This window comes from Canis lupus, chromosome 31 (genome assembly GCF_048164855.1).
Source record: "Canis lupus baileyi chromosome 31, mCanLup2.hap1, whole genome shotgun sequence".
In the NCBI taxonomy this organism is placed as follows: domain Eukaryota; kingdom Metazoa; phylum Chordata; class Mammalia; order Carnivora; family Canidae; genus Canis; species Canis lupus.
The window spans coordinates 28,295,143-28,321,783 of NC_132868.1; the positions used below are offsets into that span (position 1 = coordinate 28,295,143).

Consider the following 26,641-nt stretch of genomic DNA (forward strand, 5'->3'; position numbering starts at 1 on the left):
TCCTGCTTTCCTTCTCTCACCTTAGCCATGATCTTTATAGCAAAGATCTGAGTGCTGGTAAGGATTCAAATGATAAAGTAAACATACATATAATAGTTCCCATTGGTTGAATGCTTGTCGAAGCAAGGTATTGTATAATCACTTTCATACATCTTCTCATCTAATGTTCACAACTGCCCTGAGAGAAATCAGCATTATGATATCAATTTTACAGGTGAGAGTTCTGAGACTAAACAAGGTAACAACAATAACAACCATGCAAAAACTACTTGATATTTTAGCTGAGGAGTGGCAGAGTCAAGATTCATACTCATCTGTTTAGTTTCAAGGCCAGTACTGTTAATTGTCATATTGTTTTGTGAATAAGGTATGGTGTCTGTCTTCAATGAGCTTACTGCACACAGTTAAGAGTAAATTCATGCTAAGGGCACCTGGCTGGCTCAGTTGGTGGAGCACGTGACTCTTGATCTCTGGGTTTTAAGTTTGAGCCACACACTAGGTATAGAGACTGCTTAAAAAAAAATAAAATAGGGCAGCCCCGGTGGCATAGCGGTTTGGCGCCGCCTGTAGCCTGGGGTGTGATCCTGGGGACCCGGGATCGAGTCCCACATCAGGCTCCCTGCATGGAGCCTGCTTCTCCCTCTCCCTCTGCCTGTGTCTCTGCCTCTCTCTCTGAGTCTATGAATAAATAAATAAAATCTTTAAAAAAAACTAAAAATAAATAAAAATAAATAAAATAAACTCTTAAAAAAAAAAGAGGAATAAATCCAGGCTAAATTAAAAATAGAACTACCACTGATCCAGCAAGCCTATTACTAGGTATATACCCAAAAGAAATGAAATCACTACCTTGAAGAACTATCTGCACCTGTATATTCATGTAACATTATTTGCAATAGTCAAATGTGGAAACAACCCAAGCATCCATCAATGGATTAATGGATGAATAGATTTTTTAAAAAATGGATGAATGGGGCAGCCCCGGTGGCGCAGCGGTTTGGCGCCGCCTGCAGCCCGGGGTGTGATCCTGGAGACCCAGAATCGAGTCCCGCATCAGGCTCCCTGCGTGGAGACTGCTTCTCCCTCTGCCTGTGTCTCTGCCTCTCTCTCTCTCTGTCTGTCTCTATGAATAAATAAATAAATAAAATCTTTAAAAAAATAAAAAAATGGATGAATGTATAAAGAAAATATAGTATGTATACACGATGGAATATTATTCAGGCAGAAAAAAGGGAAATCCTGACCTTAACAACAACATGGATGAAACTGGAGGGCATTATGTGAAGTGAAGTAAGTCAGACACAGAAAGACAAGTACTGTATGATTTCACTTTTATAGGTAATTAAAAAAAAACTAACAGAAACAGAATATAGATTAATGGTTAACAGAGGCTGTGGATGGGGAAGCAGAGGATGGGGAGACGTGTAATATGGCACAGACTTTTAATTATAAGATGAGTAAATTTTGAGGATCTAATGTACAGCATGCTGACTATAGTTAATATTACTGTATTGTATACTAGAAATTTGCTAAGAGAGTAAATCTTAAGCATTCTCATTAAAAAAACAAGTACGGAGGATGTGTTAACTGTGGGAATTTGTTTTACAATGTATATGTATATCAAATCATCACACTGAACACTTTAATATATTATATATGTAATATATATTACAATTTGGTCAATTATAATAATAAAGCTGGGGGAAAAGCAAATGCAGGCCAACATAAAAGGTTCTGTGAGGGGTGCCTGTGTGGTTCAATGGTTGAGCATCTGCCTTGGGCTCAGGTCATGATCCTGGCTTCCTGGGACTGAGTCCCACAGGGAGCCTGCTTCTCCTTCTTCCTATGTCTCTGCCTCTCTCTCTGTGTCCCTCATGAATAAATAAAATATTTTTTTTAAAAAAGAAAGTTGTTTGAGAGGTGCCTGGGTGGCTCAGTGGGTTAAGGGTCTGACTCTTGATTTCAGCTCAGATCATGATGTCAGGGTCATGAGATCAAGCCCTGCATCAGGATCTGCACTCAGCAGGGAATCTACTTGAGATTCATTCTCTCTCTCTCTCTTTCTCTCTCTCTCCCTCTGCTTCTCCCTACCCACCTCCCCAACAAATAAATAAATCTTAAAAGAAAAAGTTTCTTTGAAAAAACAAGCCAGACAGAATAAATTAAGTGCAATACAGAGATGTAAGAAACATGCTGAAACGTTTCTGATTTCAGGAAGATCTCAGCACAGCGTCAATGTTAAATACTTTGTAGTAGAGTTTTTCCTAAGTTCCATAAAATTATTAAAACCACAAATATGCCTCTTTTAAAAAAAATGCATCTTCCCTTACCATTTCCCCTATGTGGATAAAAAAAAAATCCTAAAAATCTTAAAATGAGGAGTCACTAACTTATGTCTTTAGAAAATGTCTGAATAGAAAACATCACCTGGTGGTATTTTGGTAGTTTGAATTATGTGAAGCCTTTGTGGCCTTTGTGGTCTAGTCTTAACATAGTATAAAATTCAGAAAAAACAGCCCCCCAAAATATAAAAACCTATTAAAATTTTCACTTCAGAAAGCTCTAAGAGCTGTGTGTAGTGGGTGTACCTGGCAGGCAGACACATTCTTAATGTAAAAACAAAACTTACAAAGTAGCTTTTCCTCTGTCATTTCAACCTCTCCCCTGAAAAGCAGTTATTCCTCAAAATCTCTAGTAATCTTGTCTGAGAAACTTGAACATTCCCATGCTTTTCCCCCTTCTTCTCTGGGATCCAATCTATTTTCTTCCATCAGTCACTTGCTTTCTTTTTAACGTACATTTTACCAATCTTTCCTTTCTTTGGCATTTCCCTCTTGCTCTCCCTAGCATGCTCTTCTTACCCTCCAACACACATACAAACAATACCTATACACTCTTCATTCTGATCCACCTAAAAAAGCTCAAAATTGAGGGTAGGGGAAAAGATAAGGTGCACAACAGCAAGATATTCCTTAACAGGTGAGAGGAAAGAGGCTGTGAATATTCATGCCTTGATATTTATTACTGTCATACATCTTATTCTCTGTTATCTCAATGTAACAAGCCAAAACTTTTAATTTATCAAAATAGCATACTGCCATGGATCTGTAGCAAACAAAAGCACATCACTTCTGAAATGTTTTAAACATCTGAATGGTAAATATCAGTTAAATATTTGTATCTGATTTTCTAAGTATTCCCAGGTGAAATAAAAAAATGACAAATAGGGCAGCCCAGGTGGTGCAGCGGTTTAGCGCCGCCTGCAGCCTGGGGTGTGATCCTGGAGACCCAGGATCTAGTCCCACGTTGGGCTCCCTGCATGGAGCCTGCTTCTCCCTCTGCCTGTGTCTCTGCGCCTCTCTCTCTCTCTGAATAAATAAATAAATAAATATTTTTTAAAAAATGACAAAGCAGCAGCAATGGCTAATACATATTAAAATTAATTGGTCAATTTAAAAATGTGAACATCACCATGTTCTGATAATGAACAATATGAGTTTTGCCAAAACAAGGAAGACTGGTAATTTCAGATAGAGACCTTAAGTTCTTGTACCTTATAGGTGGCACTGAGGGACAATCTGCAGAGGCTTCTGTGTTTTGAGTATGTCAAAGAACCACCCAAGAAACAGTATGTCTGTCATGCTTCTCAAAGGGTTGGCCTGTTTTTGTATGCATGAGCTCTCTAGAGTGAAGGAGAGAGAGGGAGAGAGACAAAATGAGAGAATGAGAGAGAAAGAGGCAAAGGACAGAGACTTCTCTTTTGGTAGTGCTAGTGAGTATTTAAAATAATTGAGGACGTACTGTCTCAGGGGCTTCAGTCCACCAGATGTTTAGCGTAGTGTTGACTATTAACAGATTAAACCATTTCAAGCCCGAGAAAGTGCATTTTACCTTGAAAGTGCCACACAAAACTGAGTTATTAGATGACAACCATGAGTAGTATTTTCACAAACAACACCTCATGCTGTTCTCGCAACATCTTATGGGGTGGCAAGATGAATATTATCAACACCATTTTAAAGATACGAAGAACTGATTAGGCAGTTATTGAGCCTGGTCCTCTGATATCCAAGATTTAAAAAATATATATAATTATTATCATACAATGAATTTAACAATAATGTGGCACACTTACTTTTACCATTAAGTTTGTTGGTTTCTAGAAGTCAAATAGGACTGGCCAGTGTACTTCTTAGGCCAAAAACCCAGGAGCCATCTTCCCTTTTCCCTCATGTCTTCTATTTATCTGCAAATTCTGTCAGCTGTCCCTTCAAAATACATCTCCCTTCTGGCCACTTCTCAATCGCCATCAGTGCCACAAGGCCACCACCAAGTCTCACCTGGGTGGCTACATTCTTCACAGGAGAGGTCTGAAAATGACAATCAGATCACTTCACTGCCCTCGCCTTACAAACCTCTATTCACTTCTTACCCCATTCTGGTACCTTCCTCCTATTTCTCCCAGGATAGCCATACTTCCCTCAACTTCCCTCTATCACTCCTAATTTGTTATAGCCTTGGGGCTCTTAAACTTGCGCTTTCCCTGGCTCACAATATGCTTTCCTCAGGTCTTCAAATGGTTCACAGCTTCATAGCTTTCTGGTCTCCAACCAAATATGTGCAGGCATTCCCTGAATCTGTATCTAAACAAACCTCCTCATCCCTGCCACTCCCTACCCCTTGCCCTGCTTCATTATTTTACACAGAATTTATCATGGCTTTAAAGTATAACATTTACTCATTTACTTATTCTTTCACTCCCTAGAAAGTAAACTCCATGGGAGCAGAGACTTTGTCTGCTGTTGTATCCTACAATGGATCCAGGTCCAGAAATAGTGATGTTCAGGACACAAAAGGTATTTAAAAGGTATTTGTAGAATGAACTAATGAATGAATGGTCTGAACCATAAGTGAGATCCGGTCAGGGCCTTAGGCTATGTCTCAAGATGGAATATGGATCCAATCATGGAGAGATAATAGAATAGCAGATTTGGACCTAGGACAATCATTCTAACCTCGGGATCCTTAGGGGCAGTGTGCTGGACTGGAAATGAGCATAGACTTTGGAACCACGACTAGGTGGGAATTCTGGTTTATCACATGTTTTGGCTTTTAGGCAGTTTACTTCACCTCTCTGATCTCAGATTACAATGAGATTTGCACAAGAAATAAACTTTTACTGTGTTAAACCATGGAGACTTGGAAGTTGTTACAGCCACCACTGTTAATTACCTTAAACTAGGCTCCTGCTTCTTGCTTCTCCCATGCGTCCCCAAACTCTCTTTTTCCCAGGCTTCTTTTCCTCATAAATCCCCTTTTCCCAGTCTTCCTGCTCATTCTAGGACCTTCATTTGACTCATCCCGGAACAGGATAGGACAGGGAAATTTAAATTTTCCTCAAATTTTTATTTTGAAATTTTTCAAGTCTTCAGAAAACTTGAAAGAAAAGTAAAATTAACACAGGTGTATTTTCACCTAAATTCACCGGTTATAACAATTTTTGCCATGCCTGGGCTCTTTCTCCATCTCATCCTCTCTCTAAACACACGCACACACACACACACACACACACACACACACAATTACAATCATCCTGACAGTTCATAAATGCTTTGTCATCTATCTCTTTATAATTTTTTTTTATTTATTTACGATAGTCACACACAGAGAGAGAGGCAGAGACATAGGCAGAGGGAGAAGCAGGCTCCATGCACCGGGAGCCCGACATGGGATCTGCGCCACCCAGGGATCCCTGTCATCTATCTCTTTAAAATAGACCTTCTCTCATATAACTATACCATTATTACAAACAAAAGTTTAAGCATTAACTAAATATCATCTAATAGTCCATCATCAAATTTCCCCCTAAGTAGAACTTATAGAACTGATTTTATCCAAGATCTACTGCATTTGATTATGTCACTTTTTTAGTACCTTTTGCTAGTTCTTCATGATCTAAAAATCTTTTACGACTCCAGGCCAGATCATTTAAATGTCCTACAGTCTAGGGTCACCTGAGTGGCTTAGTTGGTTAAGTGTTCAACTCTTGGTCTCAACTCAGGTCATGATCTCAGGGTTGTGAGATTGAGCCTTGTGTTGGGCTCGTGCTCATTACAGAGCCTGCTTGAGATTTTCTGATGTGTCTTCTCTGCCCCTCCCCCTTCTCTAAAATAAATAAGTAAACAAAATCTTAAAAAAAATGTCCCACAGTCTGATTTGTCTGATTGTTCCTTCAGAATTAAGCTCAGTTAAACACTTTTGGCAAGAATATTGCCCAGCTGATGTACTTCCCACTGTATCCATTAGGAAACACATAATGTCAGTTTGTCCCATTATTGATGACGCTAAATTTGATTACTTCCTTTATGATAGTATCTACTAGATTTTCCGAAGGTAAAAATATAACTTTCCCCTCTGTTCTTAATAAGTAATTTCATATGAGAGGTATATTTTGAGACTGTGTGAATATCCAGTTCCCCAAGCCTTTCTCTTAATGCTTTTAGCATCCATTGATGATCTTTTCCTGACTCGGTTACTACACTGGGCAGTGCAAAATGGTGATTCTCTTTGTACATCTATTAGCTGGCATTATTCTGTAAAGAAGAGGTTTTTCTTTTATCCTCCTTCTCCATTATCAATCTTTCTCTCTCTTCACTTGAGTTTGAAGAGAGGAGTAGCACTGGAATTTGAGTAGCACTGGAATTATAAAACGTTTTATAAACTAAAGTCCCTGGATCAGTAGCCTCACCATCACCTGTAAGCTGCTTAGAAATGTAAATTCTCAAACTCCACCAGGACCTATTTATTAATCAGTATCTGAGGGGCAGAGGAAGTTCCTGGCATTTCTGTTGTTATTTACACTGGTATAATCTATTTCTCTTTATTATTCCTTTTGATGCTCCAATTGTCCTAAATTTGCCCAGAAGAAGAGCTAGTTCCTATATTCTATTGCTATGTTCCTATTAGTCTTTAGTACTTCCTTGTTTAAAAGACCGCTGAGTCACTTTGTACTTCCCCTACTTAGCTGCCTCAGACCTGGAATTAACTGTTTCTCAGGAGCCCTGGTTCCTTTCACTGGGGAATGGTATTTAGAAATCAAATAATGGGCAGCGTGGAGGTCGTTGGTGTCACCTGCCAGCCGCCGGTGCCTGCTCTTGGGCTCCCCGCCCGCTCCAACCAACCATCCCAGAACAATGCTAAAGCAGCTGTGCTTGGGGCTTCCGGAGGAATCGGGCAGCCCCTTGCGCGGCTTCTCAAGAACAGCCCCTTAGTGAGCCTCCTGACCCTCTGGATATTGCCCATACACCGGAGTGGCCGCAGATCTGAGCCACGTCGAGACCAGAGCAACCAAAGGCCACCTCGGACCTGAGCAGCTGCCGGGTTGCCTCAAAGGCTGCGATGTGGTGGTGGTTATTCCAGCCGGAGTCCCAAGAAAACCAGGCATGACACGGGATGCCCTGTTCGGCACCAGTGCCTCAATTGGGGCCACCCTGACTGCGGCCTGCGCCCAGCGTGGCCCCGAGGCCATGATCTGCTCATTTCAAATCCGGTCAACTCCATCCCAATTGCAACGGAGGTTTTCAAGAAACACGGAGCTTACGACCCCAATAAAATCTTTGGGGTGACGACCCTGGACATTGTCAGGGCCAACACTTTCATTGCAGAACTAAAGGGTTTAGATCCTGCGCCAATGTTCCTGTCATTGGCGGTCATGCCGGGAAGACCATCATCTCCCTGATCTCTCAGTGCACCCCCAAGGTGGACCTTCCCCAGGCCCGGCTGACAGCGATCACTGGGCGGATCCAGGAGGCCGGCGCAGGTGGTGAAGGCCAAAGCTGGAGCAGGCTCTGCCACCCGGTCCATGGCATACGCTGGAGCCCGGTTTGTCTTCTCCCTTGTCTTCTCCCTTCTCCCTTGTGGATGCGATGAACGGGAAGGAAGGTGTCGAATGTTCCTTTGTTAAATCCCAGGAAGCAGACTGTGCCTATTTCTCCACACCGTTACTGCTGGGGAAAAAGGGCATCGAGAAGAATCTAGGCATTGGCAAAATCTCGCCTTTTGAAGAGAAGATGATAGCAGAAGCCATCTCTGAGCTGAAGGCCTCCATCAAAAAGGGAGAGGAGTTTGTGAAGAACATGAAATGAAAGGGCAGCCAGCTAGCAGTCCGTTTCCCTAACTTATGAAGGCATCATGTCCCTGCAAAGCCACCTCCTGCCCTCATGTTTCAGTTGTGTTAACCACGAGTGTCATGTTAACGTCACCACCCCTTCCAATTACAGGTCCGTCGATGTGTGCATCAATAAAAGCAGGCTTCCATTTTCTTAAAAAAAAAAAAAAAATGAAGCTAACTGTGTTTACTGTTACTGGAGTGTCATTGTTTACAGGCCCATTCAGTAGAAAAAGTAGGAAATATATATATTTTTTAAATAATACTGATACTTCCAAATTGAATCCACACTATAGGATTTTTCTTTATCTTCCTCATTCTTATTTGTATCCCTTATCCTACAAAAAAATCTGGCTCCAAAAAGCACCAGTATATTTATTCATCTGCTTTCTGCTACAACACAACAAAATATTTTCAGAATCACTATACCAATATTAACTATCTCTAATAAACTCACTCAGGAAAGTTCAAGACTTCTTTTTCTTTCTTTATATCCTGATTCAGAGTGTTGTGTTCAAAAGTTTTTTGAGTTGATCTTTTGTGTGGTTATATTGTAAATATGATGTTGATTTTAGGCTGATTTTGCTATTTGTATTCAATTTTAAGCTTTGGCTCTTGTTTAACTTTTTGTGTTAATATTAATTTTTTAATTTGTAGAAAATTTACATGCCTCAAAAGTGAAAGCTATATAAAAGGGTAGTTCATACTCATTATTATATTAAAGAAGACGGGCAGCCTGGGTGGCTCAGCGGTTTAGCACCACCATCAGCCCAGCCCATGATCCTGGAGACCCAGGATGGAGTCCCACATCGGGCTCCCTGCATGGAGCCTGCTTCTCCCTCTGCCTGTGTCTCTGCCTCTCTCTTTGTGTGTCTCTCATGAATAAATAAAATCTTAAAAAAAAAAAAAAGCCTCCTTAGTACAATAAACTGGTTCTCATACATTCCTCCTCAAGATATATGTAAGTGATACTGTATTTCTATATCAGGTTGGATTTTCTTTCACTTTAAAGCATTTTCCCACTAAAGTTCAATGTATCTACTGTAGTTGCTTATTGATGGGGAACATGAGAGATTATAGTGGGAAAATATCATCCTCTATTTACCATGGGATAAGCTTTATTATCAGTTAGTTTTCTGCTCATTTTAAAACAAAAGAAACATTTTACAGTAATCTTAAAATTTAATCTTGTGTAGAAAGATTGAACCTAATTGGTAAAAATAAAGCCCAAATATCTATATACACATATATAAACTAGACAGAAAATATAATACAGACCAAAATGTTTGAGTGGTTACATTATGGCTAGAATTCTTCATAGCTCTCATAATTTTCCAAATTTTGTAGAGTGAATATGTGTTATTTTTATATTCAGGGAAAAAACATTATTGTCAAAAGAGCTATTTAATCTTCATAGTCTATACACAACATGAGTGGATAATGGATGGCCCTAAAACTGTTACTTCAAATGCACTGATCTAAAGTAATAAGAAATCCTTTTAAAGGCCAGAAATATTGCAATGAACAGACACACGAGGGCATTGTAACCAAGTTTTCATAATTTAAGAAAAAACCCTAGAAAGCAAAAAACAAAACAGCTAACATGCACTCACGTAGGCCAAGATATCTGTTCTAAGCATTTCATGTGCATGTTCACATTTAATCCTTACATTAACTCTATGGGTTAGCACCATCATTATCCTCATTTACAGAGAAGATATCTGAGACTCAAAGCCATCCAGCCACCTAAAATTGTGCTAGGCATTCACAGTGGTCTTTTGTATACAATCAAGCTCCTGCCATCAGTAGTTTAGTGAGAATTCCACACTGTACCTCTGTGCAAAGGTTTAAATTCTCTCTTAAGCCATGGCCTACTTCTCATTCTAAAATGATTTCCAGTCTCTCTACTTGGAGTCTAAGAACAGCTAGGGAGCAGAGAGAATGGCTATTTAACACATTTTAGTTTTTCATCAAAAATAGAAAGTTTGGAAAATAGGAAAATACAACTCTGTTAGCATTTTCCCACATTTTCTTCCAGTTTTTATTTTTCTTCAGTGTGCATATATATTTAATAGGTATTTTTGATGATTTAGTAATTTGCTTTTTTCACCTTTAAGCACATTCATATATGTCTTTATCATATTACTATATGTGTCTCAGAACCATCATTTTTCAGTGTTATGTCATTTTCAATGAAGTAGATATATTATAGCTTAATTATTTCTCTACTATTGGTTTTTAAGATTGCAGTCAATTTTTCATGTAACTAATTCAGCAATAAACATCTTCATGTGTGTACTTCCTCTCCCCCATATTTATTCCTTTATTCGGCAAATATTGACTGAATAATAAATACCGGTCACTATATTAGATACTGGGTTTAGGACTTTTTCCCTAGGATACTATTTCAAGGATGAATATTTTTATGCCTCAATATATACTGTCAGATGGCTTTCTAAAATGTCAGAATCAGGTTATTCTAAATGAATTCTTCACAAAGAAGGAAAAAAGAGGTGTAAAAACTTTTAGTCATGAGACGACTGATGACTATAGTATTATGTGTTGAAGACATCAAAATAAATAAGTTTGTAGATTTCAAACCATTTGTGATGGGAAAAAATTAATGCTAAAATTTATAGTAGCTTTATAGTAGTTTTTTGTACTATAGTACTACTATGACTCAAAATCCAGACACAATAAAAGGAAATACTGATAAATTCAACCACATAAAAATAAAAATTGTGGCAAACAAACAAAATCAGAAGACAAATACCAAACTGGGAGTTTATAATTTGCAAAGTATATCATAAGGAAAGGTGTTATGTTCTTAATATAAAATAATACTTAAAAATTTTTAAAAGCCAAAAACTCTATATAAAAATGTACAAAAGACATACAGTTAACAATAAATGATATTCAAGTGATCCTTCAACAAATGAAAAAAACTTTAGCTTTGCTATTAGAGAAATGCAAATTAATACTACATTTAGATATCATTTCTCACCCATTATGTTTGTAAAAATGTGTAAGTTTGATAATATATTCTATAATTCTGTTGGTGAGACTATGGAAAAAGGATAATAACATCCACTACTGGAAATACAAAATGGTATGACTTCTGAGAAGAATTTGGCAACATCTAGCAAAGCTACATTTGCATTTGCCTTTTAATGTAGCAATCTCACTGGTTGGAATTGTCCCTGAAGATACCAAACCATAGATCTGAAAAAAACATATGTGCAAGGTTATTTATTCATTGTGACATTATTTGCAGTAGCAAAATATTGGAAATAACCTAAATGTTCTTAGGAGAATGGTTTAAAAAAAAACCAGGTGTATTCCCAGAGTGAAATACTCAGCCAAACTAAAGAATGAAAAAGAGGAACATGCCAACAGAAAACTAAAAGGATCAAGAGGCAATGACATCCCAGCAGCAATGTGTACACCTAAAGCCCAGATCTTGGCTTCTAAATATTATACCTCATTGAAAGGAATCAGAACTCCTTGGAGAAATGGCAGTTCAGATCTGGGGCAGGTAAAATACAAGATGAGCCTGAAATATCTTGTGTAAGGGAAAAAGAAAGAACTCAAAGGCTGTTGGAAATAGGTCAAATAGGTCAAAGGTTACAGGAATGGTTATGGAGACTCCCACTGGCCAAATCTGAGACAATTTGAGCATCAAAAAGGACTACAGATGGTAATAAATTATATCATATTGAGTAAATAAAAACAAAATCTGAAAATTCATAATGATACTCATTAAAAAAACAAGAAGACAAAAAGGAAACTGGGGAAGGGGGGAAGCAAAGCTCTTTTAATACAGAAAAAATGTAGAGGGCATGATAGAATTGGAAATCCACTATTTTGCAACTGAAAAGTAAGAACTAACCTTGGGTATAACAACACTTAACCTATTTGTATACGATGACCACAAGGTGGTTTCCTGAAATATCTTCTGGTTCTACCCACCATCTAGGATGAACAAACTTTGAAACGGAAAGCCTTTGTAAGATAAAGGAAAAGCTACGGGATCCTTTAGTATGTTTTTTTCTTTCTCCTCAAAGCTGAAAATCACCATTGACTAGTCCAATAGGAGCAGACCCCCAGTTTCCTAACCCTGGATTATTTTCATCTTTTGTCATGTAGCTACAAGATATGTTGGAATCAGCCGTTTAGGAAGGCTTCATCATAAGCAAAACAAAAAAACCAAAAAAAACAAACAAAAAAAACACAAATGTCAAACTGGGCGTTAGTATTTTCAATATATACCATAGATAAAAGTCTAAAGTCTAATGTCTCACGAAAAAGTCTCAAGAATTCGTTCTTGGGCTGCCCGGGGGGGGGGGGGGGGGGGGGCAAAGCGGTGTAGCGCCACCTTATGCCCAGGGCGTGATCCTGGAGACCCGGGATCGAATCCCAGGTCAGGCCCCCTGCATGGACCCTGCTTCTGTAGATCATGATTACTTTGCTATATGACTTACCCATTTATTTACTGACCATCTCCCCACCCTTAACAAAATGTGAATTCAGGGAGAAAAGCCCTGATTTGCAGCTTACCACTTGTATTCTCCTGTAGTAGAAACCTTAATGAGTACAGCAGCTTTATCATTTAAATTGAGTGGTCAATTGTCATAACAAAAGATAATGATTTAAAACAAGTGTTTCTGAAGACATGTTTACATGAAAATGGTTATTGTATATGAAAAACACTTCGGATTAAAGAAAATAGGAGTAAAAGAATATATTCTGTGTTTATTTTCCAAAAGGTATTATCAAAGATTTTCTTTTCAAGGATGCTAGCAGTCTTTTCTTTTTTTAAATTTTTTATTTATTTTATTTTTTTTTAAGATTTTATTTATTCATGAGAGACACACACAGAAAGAGAGAGAGAGAGAGAGAGAGAGAGGGAGAGAGAGGCAGAGGCACAGGCAGAGGGAGAAGCAGGCTCCATGCAGGGAGCCCGATGTGGGACTCGATGCCAGGTCTCCAAGATCATGCCCTGGGCTGAAGGCGGCGCCAAACCGCTGAGCCACCCGGGCTGCCCTTCTTTTTTTTTTTTAATTGACTAAATTAGTTGTAATCTAGAAGAATTTTTGGTTGATAATCCAATGTAAGGTTTTTAGAATGAAACATTAAAAAAAAAAAACTCACTTCTTTAGCAGACAATATTTGCTTCCGTCTTTGAGCAGGCTATATGTTGGATGCTGGAGGATTTCCAAATAAAACCTGAGGGGTGGGGATCCCTGGGTGGCTCAGTGGTTTAGCGCCTGCCTTTGGCCCAGGGCGCAATCCTGGAGTCCCGGGATCGAGTCCGCGTCGGGCTCCTGCATGGAGCCTGCTTCTCCTTCCTCCTGTGTCTCTGTCTCTCTCTCTCTGTCTATAATAAATAAATAAATAAATAAATAAATAAATAAATAAATAAATAAATAAATAAGTAAATCTTAAAAAAAAAAAAAACCCTGAGGGGTGGTGACATTCGAGTTTCGTCTTTCAATATGAGTAAAGTGAGAATATGCGTAGATGAAAAGGAGAGAAACTGGCTCTTCAGGCAGAGGTGTACACTCAGAACATATTTTGGAGGACGGAATATAGATTAAATTAATTGAAAGGGCAGACATGAGCCAAACCATCAAGGATTGTAAATTGAGTTTGGATCCTATTCCATGTGGGAAGCCAAAAGATTTTACACTGAATTGCGACACAGTGCTCTGTTGCTAGTGCTGTTCTAATAGATAAGGTTGCAATTATTTGGGCAACATTAGTTATGTAAGAAAACCAAAATAAACCTTACTTACTTAATCAAAATCAATTTTGGTACTAGTGGGTGATTCAGAAGAAAAGCTTCTAGTAAATCTTGGAATTGTACATTAGAGCTAAATGAAATCTACAAAAAGATTTATTTCTCAGCAGTTATTTATAGGGCACTAATCATGACTCAGGCACATTGGGAGGAGGGAGGGGGATGTCCAGGCTATTTTCGGTATGTCAAAAGACCCTAACAGGAAATTGTGCATTTCACCTCAAAAACTGCTGAGTAGGGTTGAAATTGCTTAAATCCATAAAGTTGAACAAAAAGCAAAATGGCTGCACTAATGCTTCAGTGAGGCTTGGTTTTAAACTAAGTTACTTTTTCCTCTCTTCTGTAAACCTCCATTCCTCCCTTCCTAACTTTTTGTGCCAGGATTCTGTTACCACCCTAAAGACAAGACAAAGAAGGCCAGCAACAGTACACAATTCCTGTCAAAACCAGCTAGACTGTATTTCCCTCTACCCACTCCCCTCTCCCTCCATCCCTCCAGCCCCTTCCTCTCAGCCAGCTTGCAGCTTAGAAGGCCTGCGGCAGCCTCCTTCACCCTACAAAGCAACAAAGCTATTGTTCTTCTTTATTCCAAATTCTTTGTGTTGGTTATATTTTGGCTCCAAAGCATGAGGTTGGTTTTCAGCAGGGTGATTACAATTTCATGTTTATTTGCTTTGGTTTGGAATATATAGGAATTCATTATGGGAACACTGATCATCTTAGGTGGATCAAAAGCTCTGATGGCATAACATAGATAGGTATCTGGCTTCTTAAAACAGAAAATAAACTAACATTTAAAGTAGTTTGCTCAGTAAAATTATTCAGACTGTGGACAAGTCCCTGAAGGGAAGGGGAATATGCAGGAGAGAAAAGCAACAAAATTCATATCCCACCTCTACTACACAGTCTCTTTTACATAGAAGCCAAACCCTCTTCTCCTCCCCAGTTTTCCTGGCCCTACCATCCACCTATAAGCCCCAGAAGCCTGGGAATCATTCTCAACACCTGCCTCAATTTATTCCTCCTATTTAATCACATATCAAACTGTTGACTCCGCCTCTGAAACTCTCCCAAAATTTTACCGTCTACTTTATTCACACAATTATGCCCTTGCATGGTGTTAGAAGAAACACTCTTTCTTTACCACATTATGGCTTTTTCCTTTGACAGAATAAGATGAATTAACTGTAAATGGACTGTTAAACAAACCAAGGTCTGAACCTGTCCAAAAAGATAAATTACGATAATGCTATAGGGAAGAAAACATGTCGTATTTGTGAAATTCCTGTAAGGTGTCCTTCTATATCCAAGAGTTACGCTTGCTATTTGTTTTTAATGAGGAAAGAGGGAGGGATGTGTCTTTCAGTGTCCTGAAAGAGATCGAAAGTTGTGATTGGTTATCATAATTGAATCTGCCTAAAGTGATATGAGCAGGTGTGATTGGACGTCACCACAGGCTCACCATTCTTGCATCAAAAAAAGTTGTAATGTGGTCAGATCACTTCCCTCCTGGGCAATTTGGGCCTGCTGGTGTTCATACAGAAATGCAAGTAGTAATTATTGCTTACCATTGTCATGGGTAGTGATGGGGTTCAGGACACATTATGCCAAAATATGATACATTGGCATATTGAATATTTTAAATTGAAGGAGTTTGAGAAAACAGTAGAAGCAGGAAAGTTACTTTGACACTCCACCTACCTCTTCTTTCCTGAAACAGGTCATAACACCCTCATGAGAGAAGTCCCTCCCTATAACCAGAAAGGAGCATTCTTATCTCTGAAGACAAAGGGACACAGAAAAGAATCTGACTGAATAGGTCTTGCTAAGTTTTCTATAGTTTACTACATTTACCCCACACTCTGACCTACCATATTTCTTCAGGACTACCCACTTTTCATCAGCCTGCCATAAAAATATTCAAATACTCGAATTAGCCCTTTTTTTTGGATCTTCACTTCCCTATGAAGGAAGACTCCTGTGTCATATAAAACTTCTGTTAAATACATTTGAATGCTTTTCTCCTGTCTTTGTAGGTTCATTTTCATTCCAGCTAGGAACCATAAGTGGGTCAATGAAAATGTTGTCCTCACCTACAATGAGTAATAAAAGTAAAGTTTAAAAACCCCTAAAACTTTCAGCTTCTTCCATGTCTTGAATTACCACCTCTTCACAATTAGAAAAATCAGAGTAAAACGTAGCTTAGTAAGGTTGAAGTGTAGTTACCTACCCAACATACTTATACTAAAAAGTCATTATTTTTCTGAAACTCAAATTTAAATGGAAATCTTGTGCTTTATTTGCATATATATATATTATATATATATATATAATTGTGAACCCTAACATTAATATAGCCAACTATCATATTCCTTGGTAACATATACTTATGTAAACATACTTAGATTAGAAAAAATATGTTTTACAGTGATAGTTTTTTATTCTGTCAAACACAAATTTTAGGTCTGAGGAGTTAAGAGGGCAGAGGAGTAGAGGACCCTAAGTTCGTCTGGTACCTGGAATTCAGCTAGATAGTTATCAAATCATTCTGACACCTGCAAAGTCAATCGGAGACCTGAGAAAAGAAATGTTGCAATCCTATAAATTGAAAAGCAACCACATTTTGGAAGGTAGGAGGTGCAGAGACTTGAATGTGGGGTGATATATTGGACAATACAGTAGTGGGGAGAGAGCAGGATTAAGGAACCTACTGCAAAGTATTATAAGCAACAGAGTGCAAATCGGAACTTTTAGAAGTCTGCTACAATGGGAGACATCCCTGGCTTATAGGTGCTCAACTGGTGAAGTAGGGCAGAATCCCAGGTAGGACAGGGTAGTCTCAGGATCCCTGATGTCACAAGATGACTGAGGGTGCCTGAGTGTGGCCAAGTTCCAAGGTATCAGAGTAGAGAAGCCAGCTGAAAACAGTGAGTCTAGGTGCTGGCTTTCTGCTTGGTGTTGCCATAAACTGGGAACTGCTGTGCAGTAGGGTGACCACTCTCTGGGGCCCAGCAAAAGGCAGAACCCTGGTGAGAGCCCCCCTCCCTCCCTCCAGGAAGAACATCACAAATCTGTGCTGGAGGAGTCTGTAAAATCTGAAGACTCGAAACTCAGCCGCATGCCTGAGATAAAAGGAAAAACACATGGCCACAGGCTGGGTGAACACAGAGTTCAGATGGAAACCGGGGAGACAGAAGTGATGGACTGCTTTTCCGTGAGGGTTCACTGAAGGATGTGAGGTGTGGATTTTCAGCGGCAAGGCTAGAGATGGGGTGCTGTCATTTTCATCTCCCCCACTGGTGCTAAAAGCCTGCAGGGAGCAAAACTGCGATATAGTGGAATCCAGAGCCACTTACACTGAGGTCGGCCTCCTAGCAAGGGAATGCATTTTCACGGGTATAAGGGCACCTGAGAATCAGCGCAACAGGCTCCTCCCCCCCAGAAGACCAGCAGGAACAACTGGCTAGCACCAAGTTTACTGGTCATAGCTACAAAACTTCAGTTCTTGAGGAAAACTGTATACAGCATTGTTTGTTTGTTTTTTTAATTCTTTAGTCTTTCAGTTTTATTTTTTTAACTATTTTTAAATTCCTTTTTATTCCTTTTTATTTGTATATATATGTGTTATATATATTTTATTTTTGGTTTCCTTTCATTGTATTTTATTTTATTTTACTTTTGTATATATGTAAGTTCTTTTTTTCCTATTTTGGAATCTAGTTTCTTTTAACAAGCTGATCAAAATACACCCAGGATCTAGTTTTGTTTTGTTCTATTTTGTTTCTTATTTGATTTTCTCTTATTTTGCATGGAGCCTGCTTCACCTCCCTCTGCCACTGTCTCTGCCTCTCTTTCTGTGTCTCTCATGAATAAATAATAAAAATCTTAAAAAAAAAAAAGTTTTCAGGACAAACAAAAACTAAAGGAATTTGTGAACACTAAAGCAACCCTGCAAGAAGTATTAAAGGGGATCCTTTGAGTGAAGAGAGCCCAACAGTAACAAAGACCACAAAGGAACAGAGACAATCTATAGAAACAGTGACTTTACATGCAATACAATGGCACTAAATTCACATCTTTCAAAAATTATTCTGAATGTAAATGGACTAAATGCTCCAATAAAAAGACATAATAGGAAAGCCTGGGTGGCTCAGCAGTTGAGCCTCTGCCTTTGGCTCAGGGTGTGATCCCGGGATCCCAGATGGAGTCCCATATCAGGCTCCCTGCATGAAGCCTGCTTCTCCCTCTGCCTATGTCTCTGCCTCTCTCTTTGTGTCTTTTATGAATAAATAAATAAAATCTTAAAAAAAAAAAGACATAGCATATCAGATTGGATAAAAAAAATAAGACATCAATATTCTGTGTACAAGAGACTCATTTTAGATCCAAAGACACCTCCTGATTGAAAGTGTAGGGGTGAGGAACCATTTATCATGCTAATGGACATCAAAAGAAAACTGGGGTAGCAAATTTGATACTAGACAAGCAAGATTTAAACCAAAGATTGTAATAAGAGATGAAGGATGCTATATCATAAGAGAATCTATCCAACAAGATCTAACAATTATAATTATTTATTATGCCTCTAACTTGGGAGCAGCCAAATATATAAACCAACTAATAACAAAATTAAAGAAACACATTAAAGATTATAGTAGGGGACTTTAACATCTCACAGCAATGGACAGATAATCTAAGCAAAAAAATCAACAAGGAAATAAGGGCTTTCAATGACACACTGGACCAAATGGACTTAATAGATATATCTAGAGCATTTCATCCCAAAGCAACAGAATACACATTCTTTTCAAGTGCACATGGGACATTCTCCAGAACAGATCACATACTGGGTTACAATTCAGGCCTCAACCAGAACAAAAAGATTGAGATCTTACCATGTAATTTTCAGACCACAAGGTTTTAAAGCTTGAACTCAATAACAAAAAATTCAGAAAGAACACAAATACATGGAAGTTAAAGAGTATCCTACTGGGGATCCCTGGGTGGCGCAGCGGTTTGGCGCCTGCCTTTGGCCCAGGGTGCGATCCTGATGACCAGGGATCGATTCCCACGTCGGGCTCCCGGTGCATGGAGCCTGCTTCTCCCTCTGCCTGTGTCTCTGCCTCTCTCTCTCTCTCTCTCTCTCTCTCTCACTGTGTGCCTATCATAATTAAATAAAAATTTTAAAAAATTAAAAAAAAATAGTATCCTACTAAAGAATGAATAGGCTAACCAGGAAATTAAAGAAGAACTTTTAAAAATACATGAAATAAAAAATGAAAATAAAAACATGAGCCTTCAGAACATTTGGGATGCAGCAAAAGGGACCATAGGAGGGAAGTATATAGCAATACAGGCCTTTCTCAAGAAACAAGAAAAGTCTCAAATACTAAGCTAACCTTACACCTAAAGGAGCTGGAAAAAGAGCAGTAAATAACACCTAAATTCAGCAGGAGAAGAGAAATAATAATGATTCAAGCAGAAATCAATGATACAGGAAAAAAAAAGTGGAACAGATCAATGAAACTAAGAACTGGTTCTTTGAAAGAATTAAGATTGATAAACCCTTAGCTGACAGACTTATCAAAAAGAAAAAAGAAAGGACCCAAATAAAATCATGAATGAAAGAGGAGTGATCACAACTAACATTGAAGAAATACAAACAATTAGAAGAGAATATTGTGAGCAATTATATGCCAACAAATTAAGCAACCTGGAAGAAACGGATGCATTCCTAGAAACATATAAACTATCAAAGCTGAAACAGGAAGAAATAGGGAACCTGAACAGACCCATCACAAGGAAAGAAATTGAATCAGTGATCAAAAATCTTCTAACAAACAAGAGTCCAGGGTTGGATGCTTTCCTAGAAGAATTCTTCCAAACGCTTAAAGAAGGATTAATACTTATTCTTCTGAAACTGTTTCAAAAAAATAGAAATGGAAAGAAAACTTCCAAACTCATTCCATGTGGCCAGCATTACCTTGATCCCAAAACTAGACAGACTCCATCAAAAAGAATTACAGAGCAATATCCCTTACGAACATGGATGCAAAAATTCTCACCAAGATACTAGCCAATAGGATTCAATAGTACATTAAAAGGTTTATTCGCCATGACCAAGTGGGATTTATTCCTGGGCTGCAAGGGTGGTTTAACATCTGCAAATATGATATTAATAAAAGAAAGGAGAAGAACCATATGATCCTTTCAATAGATGCAGGAAAAGCGTCTGACAAAATACAGCATTGTCTTTTGATAAAACTCTCCACAGTGTAGGGATAGAAGGAAGATACCTTAATATCATAAAAGCCATATATGAAAAACCCACAGCAAATATCATCCTCAATGGGAAAAAACTGAGAGCTTTTCCCCTAAGGTCAGGAACACCACAGGGATGTCCTAGCCTCAGCAATTAAATAACAAAAAGAAATAAAAGTTATTCAAATTAACAGAGAAGTCAAACTTTCACTCTTCACAGATGACATGATACTCTATGTGGAAAACTCAAAGATGCCACCAAAAAATTGCTAGAACTGATACAGGAATTCAGCAAAGGTGCAGGATATAAAATCAATGTACAGAAGTCAATTGCATTTCTATACACCATCAATAAGCCAGAAGAAAGAGAAATCAAGGAATCGATTCCACTTACAATTGCACCAAAACCCAAAAAATATCTAGAAAAAAACCTAACCAAAGAGGTAAAGGATTTGTACTCTGAAAACTATAGAACACTTACAAAAGACATTGAGGAAGATACAGAGAAATGGAAAACATTCCATGCTCATAGATTGGAAGAACAAATATTGTTAAAATGTCTATGCTACCCAAAGTAATCTACACATTCAATAGAATCCCATTAAAATATCAGCATTTTTCACAGAGCTGGAACAAACAATCCTAAATTTTGTATGGAACCAGAAAAGACCCGAAATAGCCAAAGGAATGTTGGAAAAGAAAACCAGAGCTGGAGGCATCACAATTTTGGACTTCAAGCTGTATTACAAAGCTGTAGTCATCAATACAGTAGAGTAGTGGCACAAAAATAGACACATAGATCAATGGAACAGAGTAGAGAACCCAGAAATGGACCCTTAACTCTGTGGTCAACTAATCTTCCACAAAGCAGGAAAGAATATCCAATGGAAAACAGCCAGTGTCTTCAACAAATGATGCTGGGAAAACTAGGCAGCAACATACAGAAAAATGAAACTGGATGACTTTCTTATGCCACACAAAAAAAAATAAATTCAAAATGGATGAAAGAACTAAATATGAGACCTAAAACCAGAAAAATCCTAGAGAACACAGGCAGTAATCTCTTGGACATCAACCAAAGCAATTTCTTACTGGATATGTCTTCTGAAGCAAGGAAAACAAAAGCAAAAATAAACTGTTGGGGCTTCATTAAAATAATAAGCTTCTGCACAGTGAAGGAAACAATCAACAAAACTAAAAGGCAACCTATGGAATGGGAGATATTTGCAAATGACATATCTAATAAAGGGTTAGTATCCAAAAAAGCTTACTGAGTGTTCTATCCTGTGCATCTTTCCAAGTTACCTCCTCTGATTTTGTATCCATTTATAACTCTGTAAATGAGAGATAACTGAGAACAATGCAAATGACTCTTGGCCGTAAATGTGCAAATGAATTCTGTGCAGTGAAGGGGCAATCGATTTCTCTCCCCACCCTGGTATAAGAAGCCAGTTTTGCATCTATATGTCAATTTATTTTTGCAACTCAAACACATCTCTCTGGCTTTCGCTTTGAATTCTCCTTCAATCCAATTAAAATACCTTACTGATTTCTCTCCCCATTCATGAAATAATTAAATAAAACCTTTAACACATATTAATTTTATATTTGTATGAGAATTATGATTTTTGCCTTTAAACATATATGTCCTTCAGCAGTACATTTTGAAAGATAAATCAGTTCACTGATAATCAGTCTGTGCTAGGATATATTCTCAGTCATCTCAGGAGCATTTTTTGCTTTGTTTTCTTTTGTTTCTTTTAGCAATTCCAAAGCAAGGCATTTCTTTTTTTTTTTTTTAAGGTTTTATTTATTTATTCATGAGGGACACAGAGAGACAGAGGCAGAGACATAGGCAGAGGGAGAAGCAGGCTCCCCACAGGAGCCCGATGTAGAACTCGATCTAGGACCCTGGGATCATGCCCTGAGTCTAAGGCAGACGCTCAACTACTGAGCCACCCAGATGTGCTTTGGGGAAAGCAAGGCATTTTTTTTACATATACTTTAGGTAATATTCCTTGCTAAAGGAAAATAACTGTAACGACCAACAAGGTAAAATCTGAGGCATTGTTTGCCATAGGGAAGCCTAAAAAAATAATTAGATGAAAAGGGTGAGGGAAGAAGAGGAGAAAGAGAATGATAGTGGATTTTTTTCCCAGTAGAATAAAATATAACAAATTTGCACCAAATCCTTGCAGATAGATGGACAAGACTTTTAGTACCATGAACCAATTCACAGCTTTAATTTTAGGCACTTCTCACCCAGTATGAGGACCAATCCTTGGGGAAGAAGGAAGGAAGGAAAGAAATGGGGAAGAAAAGTCTTCCACTTCTTCCCCTAGATGCCAGCATACCACTTCTGTTCTGTTTTATCCCTTCCAGACATTTCCTTTTTAAAACATCTCCCTCCCATGAGTCCTGTTTCTTTGATGCCATAAGGGAGGAAAAAGTTTTCTTCAAGCCTTTTAGTGTCCCTGGCTGGGTCTGAAAATTAAACTGGGAAAGCCAGATTAACTGGAGAAAACCATTCCCATTTATTGAATTTTTACATGTACATGAGAACCTTCACAAGAGAATGACAAGCAGAATAAGTGACCAGAGCAGGAAGCTTTTATATCTTTTAGACAAAAAAATAAAACAAAACAAAACCCAATAACTTTGTGAAGAATTTGCAAGACAAAGGGGTTTGGGCTAAGGGTAGTAAATAGTGTAGAAGTAAGTAGGAAGATAAAGGTGAGTTTAACAAGGTCTGTTTGTACAGATTTTTTGGCTCCAAATTCCCATCTCCATAATAAGAATGTCTTTCCTCTTCTGGCACGGGAAGGGTACCTTTCACATGGGAGTTTTATAACCTGTTTCAAGGAAGAAGAGGGGAGGTGGAAAGTCAGAGTGACTTTCTTGCATATATTGTTGTTTTTTTTTTTAATTCCTTCAGCTGAAGATACTTAATATGCTAAGGTGCCATAATTGGGGGTAGTGTGTCCTAAATCCCATCAATATGTTAATTGTGATTAATACTATGCAAAGAGGTTAATATGAGAAGTATTGCAAAAAGGGCACAGATGGGGAGCAGTGATTTGGATGGTAGGTAGTTCTGGGCTACGTTCTGCAGGGCATGAGGAACTCGGAGAAGAGAAACAACTGCAAGGGGATCCGATAAGGTAGGTGTGTGATTCTCTCTGAAAACTAAGCAAGACTTCAGCAGGCTCTCCAATGAGGGCCCTTTAAAGCTGCACACTTTCTCCCCACTCTTGGCGCCCAAGCTCTCTATACGTCCCAGCAGGTGCCTTCTCAGAGCAGTCCTAGGGGTAGAAGGCAAATGTATGCAAAGGTCCTCAGCACCCAACACCTCAGAGAGGGTGTTGAAGGGCGAGTGGAGAGGGAGTGTGTGATATGTGATCTATGATCTGACAACAATGATGGCAGGCTTCTCACACCATACTTGGGAATTTGGTGAAGGCAGTGGCATTCTCCAATACCTGGGCTGTCCTCATAGCTCCCAGAGCTCGGAAAGGACCTCGCTGCTATCCCCTCAATCCCTAATGAAAGTGTGGGTACCAGAAATACCCTTGGCCCTAAATGATCTGTTGTGCTAATTGTCAGGCACAGCAGGCAAGGCTGCTGTTTCTATTCCAGACACAAGTAACTGCAGTAACTTTTACTTATTAATATTTATTATACACTACAATATATCTATAATCTTCAATTTTCCAACAACTTTGCAGGGCAGCTATTATTAAAAACTGGGGCTTGGATAAGCAGATAATTAAGAGCCTTGCTAAATTTGGGAATGGTTGGATGCTACAGAACATAAGGAGACACGGTAGTGTCTTCTGCAAAGGCCTGGATCTTCCTCTGAATGTGTACCTTCTTGAATATGTCCTGCTCTGATCTCCGGCAGAGGCTTCCACAGGAAGAGATACTGCCTCCACCTCCACATGTAAATGTGCTTCCTGAGTCCTGGCCTGGGAGAAGGCCAAGTTCAGATTATGCCAGGGAAATATTAAACCACAACCCTGATGAATGTGGTCATAGGTTGTTTGGTCTTAACCCGAACTAGTCATGCTTACTAATCAAATCAAGGAGCCCCAGCAACACCCATTTGCTGGGCTGTGGTGGGGCACCAAGGAAGGATCAAGACATTTTCTGCATTCAAGAAATATGCAGTTTAGAGTGCAGAGTAGTAGAGGAGAGGGAGGGAGGAGATGCAGGCCTTGTCTTTGGAAAGCTTCTGACATATCAGGAAAGAGAGGCTCCTGCTGCAGGTAGTTTCCAAACCTTGTCCATCCTTGAAGGCCCAAGTGGAATCCCAGCAACCGGAAGGAACCTCTGCAGGTGTTCCAGCCCCAAATAATCTCTTCCCACTGCAACCTTCTCTAAGAACATAAGGTCTGCTCTTTTAGCAGAGCCCTTTTCACATGTCACTTTGTGACAGTCTTTCTTGAGCTACTTAGAACAGTGCCCACACTATTACCTATTAAATACCAACAGTAAATAAGATATTATATTATTAGTGATATTAATAAATATAAGCTATCGTCACCACCATCATCTGTATTATTACATGGCATATATCTCTCCCTTGATTGGCAGGCAGCTCCATGAGTTTTGTCCCGGGTCATGAAGAAAAGATGGTGTTGGTAGAGTTCTCTGTAATAGTCCCCCTGTCATCTGCATTCCAGGACTCACACCAGATGTTCAATATCAAGTCCTCAAAATCCATTTCCCAAAGCCCATGGCTTCAGTTTTGCACACACTGAGAGTCATGTGATAATAAGTGTAGTACCTACAGGGCCATGTTAGCAAAAAAAGGAAGTTGTTGGCCCAGTACAAATCCTCTAAAGAAATTGTGATGCTGATGATCCATGAATGAAGATAAAGTGACATCCAGTCAGCATCCCCATTTCCTGTCAAAGAGAGAAATAGATTCTCTGAGCAGAAATGGTATAGCCAGGCCTACTTTTTTTCCAGAAGGTGATGTTATATTTCCTTGCATCACCCAGATTTCTGGCTGTGGACAAAGCAAGTAGACCTGAAGAGGATATGAGGCCTCTTTTCCAGGATTTCTTACTTTGTCTGAAAGAAAGTCTCCAGGAGAGACCCATTATGTGTCTCTTAATGTCCTTCCGTGAATACTCCTCCCTCCATCCAGACTGATGGAAGTCCATGTGGAGCTCAAATCACACAGAGGCCTTTTGACTCTGAGGTCCATATCTCATGATCAAGCATCTGCTCCATCTTCCCCAGGTCTGCAAATGATAAATGATCCTCGGGGCTATATAGGGTTCTTGCTCTGGACAGGCACCACTCCCATGCCATGCCTCTCTCTCTGATAAGCTACGACATGCATCTGGAATATCCACAGAGCTTCGGGTGTTGCCATCACTTCTCTTTGAGAAGAAGGTCAAAAGAGGAAGAGAGGCAGAACTGAGTCTTCACATCTAAAGATGAGGGTGACCACCTCTATATCCTCTCCCCTGCCTCTTGGGCCCTTCATGATGTTGAGATGAGGCTTTTCATTTTCATCTTTACCTGGGCTTGCTTATTAGCTTGGTGTTAATAATATTATATATATATATACATATGGGCATATGGTATATATTTAGTGCTTTATGAGTCTCATACCTTTTATTGCAGGGGTATTAGCCAAGAACTTAGAAGGGTAAAGGAAAAATATTTTTCCTCCCTTACAAGTTTAGAGATCACAGGCTTTGGAGTCTCTGTGCCTCCACTCTGTCCTCTACAATTCATTCCTTACAATACTCTTTTTTTCTTTTACAACATTTGCCATATATCAAAATGTATTTTGTTTTACTATACTTACTTTTTTGCTTGTTTATTCATTACAATCTTTAGTCTCCCTAGTTTAGGGCAGGGGGCATGTACACTCAAACCCTAGCATAGTGCCTGGCACATAGAAGGCATTCAGTAAATATTGGTTGGAAGAAATGAACATATCACAATGATCTTTTGTTTTGTTCACACAGAAAACAAAAGAATGCAATGCTCTTTTGGCATAAATAAGTATTGGGTTATTAATGATGGAATGAATTTAAAATTCAATAGCAGATTGCTAGTATTGGCCACTATAATGAATTCCCTATTTTCTGTACAAGATTCAGGTACATATAATTAGGTTCCTCAGTACAATCATACAATCTTGCAAGGAAAGTGAGCACAGGTTACATTTTTAAAAATTATATGATAATATATGCACATAATAAAAATTCAAACAACACAGAAATGTGTATAGGAAAAGAGCCTCCTTCAACACTACCCTCTCCAACCCCACTTGTTTCCCCAGAGATAAGTACTGTTTATGACTCAGTATGTATACTTCTTTATGAGTAGTGATTTTACATAAATAGAACTATGATCTACATATTGTTCATTATTTGACATTTCATTATCAC

General features: G+C 38.8%; 1 long non-coding RNA gene and 1 pseudogene across 3 annotated transcripts in view; both read left to right on the plus strand.

The window, feature by feature from the left end:
- LOC140622241 (uncharacterized) overlaps positions 1 to 26,641 on the plus strand; it is a 111,560-nt gene that overhangs the window by 79,593 nt on the left and 5,326 nt on the right. Inside the window, exon 4 of one of the 3 annotated variants that reach the window (XR_012021990.1) lies at positions 4,766 to 4,856. The exons of the other annotated variants lie outside the window; for them this stretch is intronic. This is a non-coding gene — a long non-coding RNA (uncharacterized lncRNA). The remainder of the gene's footprint in view (positions 1 to 4,765; positions 4,857 to 26,641) is intronic. 3 annotated transcript variants of the gene reach the window in all.
- LOC140622239 (malate dehydrogenase, mitochondrial-like) lies at positions 5,570 to 8,638 on the plus strand (annotated as a pseudogene).